The following is a 10489-nucleotide window of genomic DNA, read 5'->3' as shown; positions in this document are numbered from 1 at the left end:
AGCTCTCCAGATGCAGAAGAGAATGGCTTTTTAATGTCTTTTGATGTAACAATTGAGAGAGGGAGGCGGGGTTATTTTTCTTAAAGCAAAAAAAATTCCCTCTTCTTTGTATTTTTCGTGGAGGCGAGCTCTGCTCACACCTGGAAGAGAAGGGTTGCGTGCAGTAGGAATAAGAGAAGGAGCAGCAGGGCATGAGGGAACAGGTAAGAAAGGGATAGAGGAAGGGCATGCATCGAGGCCCTGGCCCTTGGCTGTACAGAAAAAACAAAAACAAAAAACCCAAACCCAAACCCAAACAAAACAAAAACCAATTGTGACTGATATGGTCACCAGGGTGTAAAGAGAAACCCCTGGGAGATTAAACGACCAATGGTTCTTTTATTTGCTCTTGCACTGAAATTTCAGAAAATGTAAACAAAAGCTAAACACCTGGACAACGAGGAAAGGGTTTGTTGGGCCAACGGAGGGGGAAAAACTAAGCTCAAACTTCTGAAGACTTTAGATGACTTGATTTAGGTTGCTGGTCTAATTCTCGTAGAAGACCAGTTTGTAAAACGGAAACTGGCCAATGGAAAGAGCAGGCTGTGACGTCAGGGGTCCGCTCTCTGACCCTCCCCTACTACCGTCTTCCCCTCCCCCGCCCCCACCCTCAGCCCCTGCCCCTGCTCCAGCCTTTATGACTCAGGAGGGACTGCGTGGAAGCAATTAGCTTGTCCGCACAGTTTCCATTTCCTCCAGGCTTTCTTTACCCAAGTGCTAACCGTGCTCATCAGGGTCACAGTGTTCTCAGTCAGTGTGTAACTTGCCACATCTCAACATTTATAGAGTGTGTTTCTTTATCGCAAAGACCCCCCCATGGTGCTCAACTTCTTATTTCTTCTGCCTAGAGCTAACTAAGCAAATGGCAGGGGTTCAGAAAGCACAGTTTAATTTAAGTAGCTGCTCAGGAATCTAGGGATTTTAGAGTACTTTGAAATGACAGAACTCCAGCTTTTATTATGATATTAGAGAACTGTGAAAACCTCCAAGTTTCCTTGGGGAGGTGATTAGAAGTTCATATGGGACGTGAGATCACAGAAACTGCATGGTGGGTCTCAAGCTTTCCGTAGACTTCACATTTCCGCTTTCAAGCTCCACAGGTGGTTTGCAACATGACTGTCCTACAGAGCAGGGCCGGGTGGGCGATTTGTTCACGGCCCAGGCTTCTCTGGCCAGTGGGTTAGGACTTTTTAGGGAGTCGAGGATCGAATTGTGGAAAGAGCTGGTGTTTGCCAGACGAGCTGATTATTGTAGACTTTGGGGAGAGTCTCTAGATGATTTTGCATTAAGTAATTCTTAGTTTTGCATTTTGGCGGACCTAAGGGAACCTTGGAGCACCCCTAACCATAGCCAGAGGCCTTGATTTATTGTGAGTGCTTTGGGCTTCACGCCTCCTCTCCTGGCCCACGCGCACGCACGCACAGGCGCTCTCCTTCGCTGAGGCTGTGCCTAGCTGCCTCTGTTTTAGCTCAGCCATAAAATAGAGAAGGGGAGACAATTCAGCCTTATCTTTCCTGGAAGTTTCCTTCAGTTAGCGGACAGCTAACATTTCACCTCTGAGTGACACCTTCAGTTAGGCGAGAGGTGGGAGATCCTGGACCACACAGCACTACCAGGAGGTGAAGGGCAGAAGAGAACCCTCTTTCCTTCCTTCCGCCCTGTGTTCTTGGTACTGCCCTGCCCTGTCAGATGAACTTTGGCTCAACTCTGCTCTCTCTATGGAGCTCCTTAGTCTTTGGCAGTACATTTTCCTCTTTCAGTCCTCAGGACCCGTGTATCATTTGGAAGCTCTGGATGGCTTTGGGAAATTAATTTTCCTAAATGATAAATTTTATGGCGTTCCTCCCTAGAGGTTAGGGCATGCACATCTTCCATGCTGCCTCGTCTCCTTCCTTCTTGGCACGTGACTGTCTCCCACGATGCCCAGCATTGCCTGTCCTTCAACCGCGTTCTCTCTCACCTCCCCAAAAGAGATCGTGCTCTCTCCTGACACAGCCCTCTAAAGTGACTCTTGGTGGGGGCTCTCCTGTGTTCATTTAATCTGCGATAAATTCACTCTTCAGTAGAAAACATTTTTCTCAGTTACATGTTTTGTTCTTAAATTTCCATAGACCAAATGCTATAGCCCACACTACTTAATAGCTGTGTATTTTCAGAAAGTTCTAGGAATTGGCTCATAAGTGTAGATTGTTATCCTGGTGGGCAGATTTCCTGTTTATCCTGTCAGACACCAACATGTCTGCTCATTTTTAATCTTCTTTAGCACCAGGTTGAGAGTTGACTATCTGGTAGAGGCTCAATAGATACATATTGATTTACCTTGACAGTGCTTTTAAAATGTTCTGTTTAGTTTTTCTATGAGGATTTTATTGTTACTACACAGATGGGTGCACAAATTAGGGCTTTTATTTTTTGAGATGTTATATTATCAATTGCATTATATAATTATCAATTATATATCTTACCAAGATGTAATTGATAATTCAAATGCATGTGTTAAGGCACACAAAACAATCTTTTGCTATAATATACAACGTGAAATGGTAACACACAGGCTAATCAATATACACACAATGATCTTTGTTTTCCTATAGTTGGAAACATTTAACATCTCCTGTCCCAGCAAATTTTAAGTACATAATATTTCTTGAATTATAGTTAGCATGCTGCACATTATATCTTCAAGGCACTTGTGCTCCCTAACTGAGCTCTTACGTGTGGTCAACACCATCCCCTCTCTCCCACTTCCAAGCTCCTGGCAACCATCCTCTGATCTCTGCAACAGATGTTGGGATCTGTTCTGCAGATTACACATAAGATGGGGGTTAGGAGTATTTGTCTATCTGTTCTTGGATGATTTCATAGATAATAATAAACTTCAGATTCATCTTTGTAATGCAAGAGACAATATCCTGTTGCACACACCTACCACAGTTTCTTTATACACCCTTCGTGGGTATTTAGGCTGGTTGTGTACCCTGCTGCTGTGAATAAAGCAGCACAGACTATAAAAACGCACATAACTCCTTAGTATACTTATTTCAGTTCCTTTGGGTCTATGCCCATAAGTGAGACTGATATGGTAGATTTTTAATTTTTTGAGGAATATCCATTCTGCTTCTACAGTGGGTTTGCATTTCAGTGGACAACGTATCAGGATTTCTTTTTGTCCTTATACATCATTTCTAACTCTTGTGACTTACTTTGTCATTTGGAAACAGTAGTTATAACAGATATGAGGTAACATCACATTTGTCTTTGATTTGCATTTTCCTGATAAGCAATGATATTAAACATTTAAATTTTTCTTTATTTTTGAGAATTCACATGTGCACCCAATCATGTGTAACATCCAACTCCCCGTTCTCCCATCTTGCTCCCTCCCAACTTCATGGCTTTTTGGGGATATCCTACTAAGTCCAATTAGTGATGCCCAGATGTGCATAAGTGTGGGACCACCTACTGGAGCACAGAAAATCTATCAACTGTCAAATCATCAGTAAATAATGGCTGTCCCTCCCTAGAAACTAACCACGTCCAATAACATCACTATAGGTGGGATGGAACCTACAGATCATCTACACATTTATGATGGGATTTGCCTGGCTTATCTTGTGGCTCTTCTGTAGGTAACCACGGCTGCTATGACTTTATGATTTTGATAGCTGTGCAATGTTCAGAAGACAGCATTTCATGGCACTCAGTCCTCCCTACCACCCGGCTCTTACATTCTTTCTGCCTCCTCTTCCGTGATGCCTTTTGAGCCTTGGCGATGGTGGCAGCAGCAGTGAGGTTCAATACCGATGTCCTCTTTAGGGCTGACCACTCACTCTTTTACTCTCAGCTCTTTGACCAGTTATGCATCTCTCCATTAACTACTGTCCACTGCAAACAAAACAAAACAAGGACAAACAAACAAAGCTTCCCTAAACAAGGTGGAGAGCAGCCCAGGTCTATAGGTATGAGCATACCTCCTTAGAAGGCAAGTTGACAGGGTGGATTTGATGGTTACTTTTCTCTGGTAGTGCGCGCAGCGCCTTTCAGAACAGTGAAAGCTAGCTAGCTAGAGAGAAAGCTTCCGGCTGAGAACCAGCTGGGTTTCTCCATGTACTACAACTCAGGCATGTATGTCTTTTTTTTTTCTTCCAGTTTTGTTTCAGATCCTTTGCCCAGTTTTGAATTGGATTGTTTGATGTTTTGCTACCAAGTTTTTTCAGCTTCCCTGTTTAATATAGTTTGTTATTGTCCTGTCTGTGCATGTATGTTGCAAGTATTATCTCTTATTCTGTGGTCTGTCTCTCTACATTTATTATTATTATTATTATTATTAATTATTATTATTATTATTTTGCTATATAAAAGCATTTTTGGTGACACTCCACTTCTGTCCTTTGGCTTTTATAATATATGTTACAAAAAAAATCACTGCCAAGTTGCCTAAACACGACCTGGGCATTGACAATATCAGCAGACATACTATCACAAAAGGAGGAAAATATCATGGTATCCCACCCATAGACAAAGAACTACAGATAACTAATGACTGCTGTGAGAGAGAAAATTAGCCTCTTCCAGGAATATAGCCCCTAATTGGTTATCCAATACAAAATGTCCAGTACTGAAAAAAAACTTATCAAGTTGTATTTATATTTCTGTGCATATATGTAATAATAATAATAATGATGATGATGATGATGATGATGATGATGATAATAATAATAATAATAATAATAATAATAATAATAATAATAATAAAATAAAAAACAACTTGACAAGGAGGCAAGGGGAACATAGGAGAGGTTGGAGAGAGAAGACATGGATGGGAGGAGTTGGAGAGAAGAAAGAGAAGGGAGGAATGATGTAACTACATTTTAATTAGAAATATATTACATAATTAGAAATATATTACATATTACATAATTAGAAATATATTACATATTACATACACTTCCAAGATCAATATCAAAAAGTATCACCCCCCCCCCCCATTTTAGTAGTTTCATGTCTTGTGCTCAAGTTATCAATGCAGTTTGTATTACTTTTTTGGCACATGGGATGAGATAAGGTGCCAATTTCTTTTTTTGCCATATGGCTATCCAGCTTTCCTAACACCATTTGTTGAAGATGCATGTAGATGCCTATGTGCCAAGTGTCTGTAGCGTGTTCGTCAAAGCTTAACTTACTGTATGGGTATGGGCTAATTCCTGGTATCTACTCTGTTCCTGGCCCATGTATGCCTTTAGTGTTTTCTTCTTCCCTAAGATTGCCTTGAACGTGTTTTTGTAGTTTCTTATGATTTGGAAAACTTAAAAACCCATTCATTTGTTGATTGGCGTCTGGTTTGTCTAATACCATGGCTATTGTGAGCAGGCAGAGCAGTTTGCTAGCACCTTTCTGAGCACATCTGTGTCAGTGTACACCAGCAGCTCTGGCTACCTAGCCTCATGACCCAAGTTGGGTTCCTGCTGTCCATGTGGTAGAAAGAGAGAACCAGCCCTGGAAACTACTCCCTGATCCCCCACAAGCATCCTGTAGCATGCACACCCCATACCCACCATACAAAAATACACATATGAAGGTAAACCAGCCTTTGTGAAAGAGGTAGCATTTGAGATGGGTTTAGAGAACGCTTGCAGATGTAGCTTTTGTCTCTCAACGTTAAGCCTGTTATTTTATGTCCCGCTTTAAGAAGCCAGGCAGTAATGCTTATTTTTCTTTGCCAGCTCTCTTCTTGTCTAGGGAAGTTCAAAGGCTGGAACATGAGGACCTTATTCATTCCAGTTTATATCTGCACTTCTGCATTAAATGTTGTCACTTCCCCAACTACCTTGCTGATGCTTTAGCCAGATTCAGTCAAGGTTACGGCTCTTTCCCAGCTCATAGAACCAGTCTTTCCCTGTTGCCCCAGAGACACTAGCCCAAACCACTTGGCACTCTCCTCAGAGTTAAGGCACCAGCTCTGCAGGTCCCTCTGAGATCCTTAGTTTTTAGCATAGCCAATCTGTTTCCTTGTGAGTGTGAGCCTCTTTCTGTCTCCTGTGTGTGTGTGTGTGTGTGTGTGTGTGTGTGTGTGTGTGTGTGTGTGTGTTTGTGTACATATGCGTGTACATGTAGGCCAGAAGGCCAGAGCACAGCTTTGGATGTTGTTCTTCAAGTGCTGTCCCAGATACATCTCTTAATGATCTAGACCTCTCCAAGTCATCCAGGCTGGCTGGCTAGCAAATCTCAGGAGACTTGGGAGTGGGTGGGGGTGGGTGGGGGTGGGTGGGGGTGGGTGGGGTGGCTGGGGGTGGGGGTGGGTGGGGGTAGGTGGGGGTGGGTGAGTAGGGGGGTCTTCCCATTTTTTCTTCTCCAGAGCTGTGATTACAAGCACGTGCTGCCACTCCTGGCTCTCTGGTGTAGTTTCTGGGAGTCAAGTTTTATCAGCTCAATTATCTGCTCAGCCCCAAGCCTGCTCCTTATGTCTCCTTAGTCCCAGGAGTGGTAGTGCCTTCTGTGGCTCACACCCCTGTGATATTCTGGGATGTCTTTACTGTTTAGATTCTCTGATCCCCTGTCAATGATTTTTCCATATGATAGTCTTATAATGAAGTTCTCTTTTCTGACAGGATCATAATTCTAAAGTTGGTGCCAGGAGTAGTCCAGAAAAATAGACTCAGTATATGACATTTGGGACAGTGATCAGTCATGTCCTTCATCTTGTGCTCAGTCCTGAGTTCCTTGAACATTTCGAACTCAGAAACAGAAACTCATATAGTATCACTGTCTGTTCTTGCCATGATGTACTTGCTCAAGCAAAAGTGACCACTTTGCTCACCAGCCTTTCCCACCACAGGGCCTATGTGCCAGTCCTAATTTTTTTCCTGTAGCTTTATGACCACACTTGCTGAAAGTCAGAATGCATCTTAGCTTTTTCAGTCTTCAGAATTACAAGGTAGCTGAGAACATCCAGATCTCTCGGTTGTTTCAGTAGCGCTAAGACTCTTGAACTTTTGGGCCAATTTGACCTCTTGCTAGCGAGTGTCTGATGACTCTTTGATAACCCTACCTGGGACAGAGGGACAGTGATATACCAGCCCATCCAACAGGAAGGAGACTCATAACCAGAGGAAGATCTCAACCTCCCCCTGAGGAACAAGCACAAAGTCTGATCTCAGGAGAAATGTAGCTGTAAAGCAGGTTTGAAAGATGCCTGGATTTCTGGCAGGCAGGTAATCCTAAATACACACATGGAGGTGTGTTTATTGATGGACCAATCTATAAACCACACTGTTGCTCGGGAACACAGTTAGGAGGGAGACTGGAAAAGCAGGTTAAGCCATATTGGGTGGAACCTCATATATGATTTAAGTGAAGAACGGAGTAGCAGAGAGCGATTTTGAGCAGGAGTGATGTGCCTGAAGGTTCAGTTCAAAATGGCAAACGTGGGAAGGCCATCATGTGTGGGGGTCCCTGCAAGCATCACTAGCAGGGAAATTAACCTCAAGAGGCAAGATAGAAAACTTGGTTCATCCCGACTTAGTCAGTGCTGGTTCAAACTTCTAGAGTCTGACACTAAATTTGTAAGCGTATTTAAATGCAGCATAATTGTTGGGGGAAAGGGGAAGCTTCTTGGTGCAATCAATGCCTGGTAGGCATAATTACATGAAGACTCAACTCAAAGCACATGTAATCATGAAGATGGGTTCTTTATATTAAGAGTTTAGGATCCAAGATAGCATAGGGTTACTAGGCTACAATGTACATGAGACATCTCCACTAAGGATGGGTTCTATTGACTGAGGGCTAAAGAAAAATGACTAGGGAGGGAGAATCTTGGATAAATATTATGGGGATTTGGGTGAGGTTTGGCTCACAGACAGCTAAGCTTACCAAGTCATTAACAACACCCACCTCCATTTCTCTGGGTGGAAAACAGGTATTTATTTTCCCCTTACAGAGTCACCCCTCAGGCTTAACATTCCTGGTTTCTCCAGTGTTTATCTACGAACATAAGGAGCTTGTGCCTGCCACATATAGGATGGCCTGTGGCTGGGGATATGAAGTCTAGTTTGCCAGTTAGATGATCATTTAAGAAATAATGATAGCTACATCTAATAGATATCTTCTTCACTTTAAAATTCTGTGACATAGACATGATATTTTTTTCTCTAAGAATTTATATTTGCACACTGACTACTCTCCAGCAGAATAGAACCTTAGAGTAGTAACAATTTCTACCTAATCCACTCTCAAGTCCCCTAGTCATAGAATAGGACCAGGTACACAAAATAAATTTGAAGATTAGTGCAAATCATGACTTGTTTAATATTATTTTTACCCCCCAAAAAAAACCCCTTTAGACAGGGGACTATAATAATTTTGGAGTTACTAACTGGCATCAGAAAACTGTGGGTAGGTGGAAAATGAAGTCTGGGAAACAAGAAGATTAAATCACTAACTGTTGTCTGTTCAATGCTGAACAGGATGAAGATTGATGGAGAAGGCCTTAGGGGCACACCAGGATCTGGCATTTCTAGCTCAGAGCTTTTCTATAGTTTACACAAGCTCCAGAGCAGGTGACTATTATCCCCAGCCATAGGGTCACTCAGAGAAGTTTCAGTCTTTTGCTTTTGCATTAATATAGTACATGCCAAAGTGGAAGGATCCAGAAGACCTACTCCTTTGGTAATGTGGTATCTGGTGCAAACCTTGAGTCTGTATCTGTATTAAGACTTTGATAGCTCACACTGGATTGGCTGCTTCCCATGACCTTAAGAATGTATAGTACAATCACAGTAAAGTACAATCAGCCGTGGACCCAAGGTTCCTGAAGCCTCTGAACTGAGGCCACATTTGTCCTGGGTGCGCCAGACCATGGCTGGGCTCTTCAGGGCTGCTAAACTGATCTATTCCTTGCACTGCAGGACTTCTCTGATATCTAGTTTTGGACTGAGGGTTCATCAAATCTGTCTTAGATTGCTTGGCAGCCTAGAATGTTTCCCTCCCCTTTGTCTCTCTTCTGGTATATGGCATGACTGGTTTCTTCTCCCTGTCTGTCAGCTCTCCCTGGCTTTCCCAGCTCACATTTATGCTCGACAGATTTCCTCCTCGTAAAGCCCTAGTCTAGCGCGTCCCACGTGTTTCTTGGAGGATTCTGTTCATAGAATAAATTTACTTGTTTTGACTTGACATTTTCTTTCTTGGTCCTTGCTTCATCTTGGTGATCAGACCACTTCACCGGGTCTCAGGGACCATACCTGGTTCTTCCCAGTGTTTCTGTCCCACACTCAGGAGCTAGATCTTTCCTTCAGGCTGTTTCTGGCTAGAGTTCTGCACCCTAGACATTTAGAGCCTTAGCCTCCACTAGCGGGTCTTCTTCTTTGATAATGGCTATGAGTTCAACTGGCCATCTGTATGTAGTATCAGCCTTGGAACCAGCAAAAAAAATGTTATAAAATGTTAAAAAGCAGAGCACCCACCACATATATGAAATGTTGAGATGTACTCTTTAGGAAAGGAGGCATTTTCAAGTAACTATTTGTGGCAATAACTTAGAGATTCTTTGTTGGGATTAGTGTGAAAGCAGAGGGGATATGGATGCGACGGACACTCAGTGACCAACAGCAAAGTATTCTGAAGATTACAGAAGCTCGGAGGGAGAGTGGTAACCTCCAAGTGTGGGGGAGCACGTTGTACTCCCCACATTCCTGTGTCATAGGTTCAATAGAGAACTGAAGCCTTTATCTATCAAATACCCACGTGATTACATAACAAACAGGAGGCTATACAGTTCCACGGAGGGAATAGTATTACAGCTTAATTCTTTCCAAAGTCACAGATGGTCAGATACCTGATCAACTTACCTTTCCACACAGGTCCTCATTCACAGGGAAACCTGGTAACTCAATCCGTGCAAGGGAGCTGTGAATGCAGTTGCTACATCAGATGGTTTGGCCACTAAAGGGACAGCTCAGCATTAGAAGGGGTGGTTGCAATTTCTTCTATTACAGCCCCAGGGGAACTGTCAATGGGGAGCTGGCTGTTCAGACAACTGGTCCTTGTCCTGTGCTGCTGAGAACAACAGCTCCTCACAGATTTAAAAATGTCACACCTCATCAAGACTCTAGCATGGTGATACGATAAACACACAGCCTTGCATGATCATAAACAGGCACGGAGTTTCCTGCAGAAGACATGTGTGAAGAGGGATAAAGGATAGTTAAGAATAAATACATATCGCCTGGAGGTGTGGGCCACCTAAAAGAAGTGAATGGAAGAGCAAACTCGTCTGGCCCCACTTCCCTGGTGGCTGACTGGAGAAATGAGGAAAGTATCTCTCAGGGAGCACAAGGCCCAGCTCAGAAAAAGCCTCAGGGATGTGTTTCACGCATAAATTAAGAAGTGTCAGTGGGTCCTAGAAACCTACAAGAAGAATACTATGATGGGCAGATCTGGGCCCAGGGGTTCT

This window comes from Acomys minous (assembly GCF_964271855.1).
Source record: "Acomys minous genome assembly, chromosome: 1".
NCBI classification, from domain to species: Eukaryota; Metazoa; Chordata; class Mammalia; order Rodentia; family Muridae; genus Acomys; species Acomys minous.
This window is presented reverse-complemented; position numbering follows the sequence as displayed.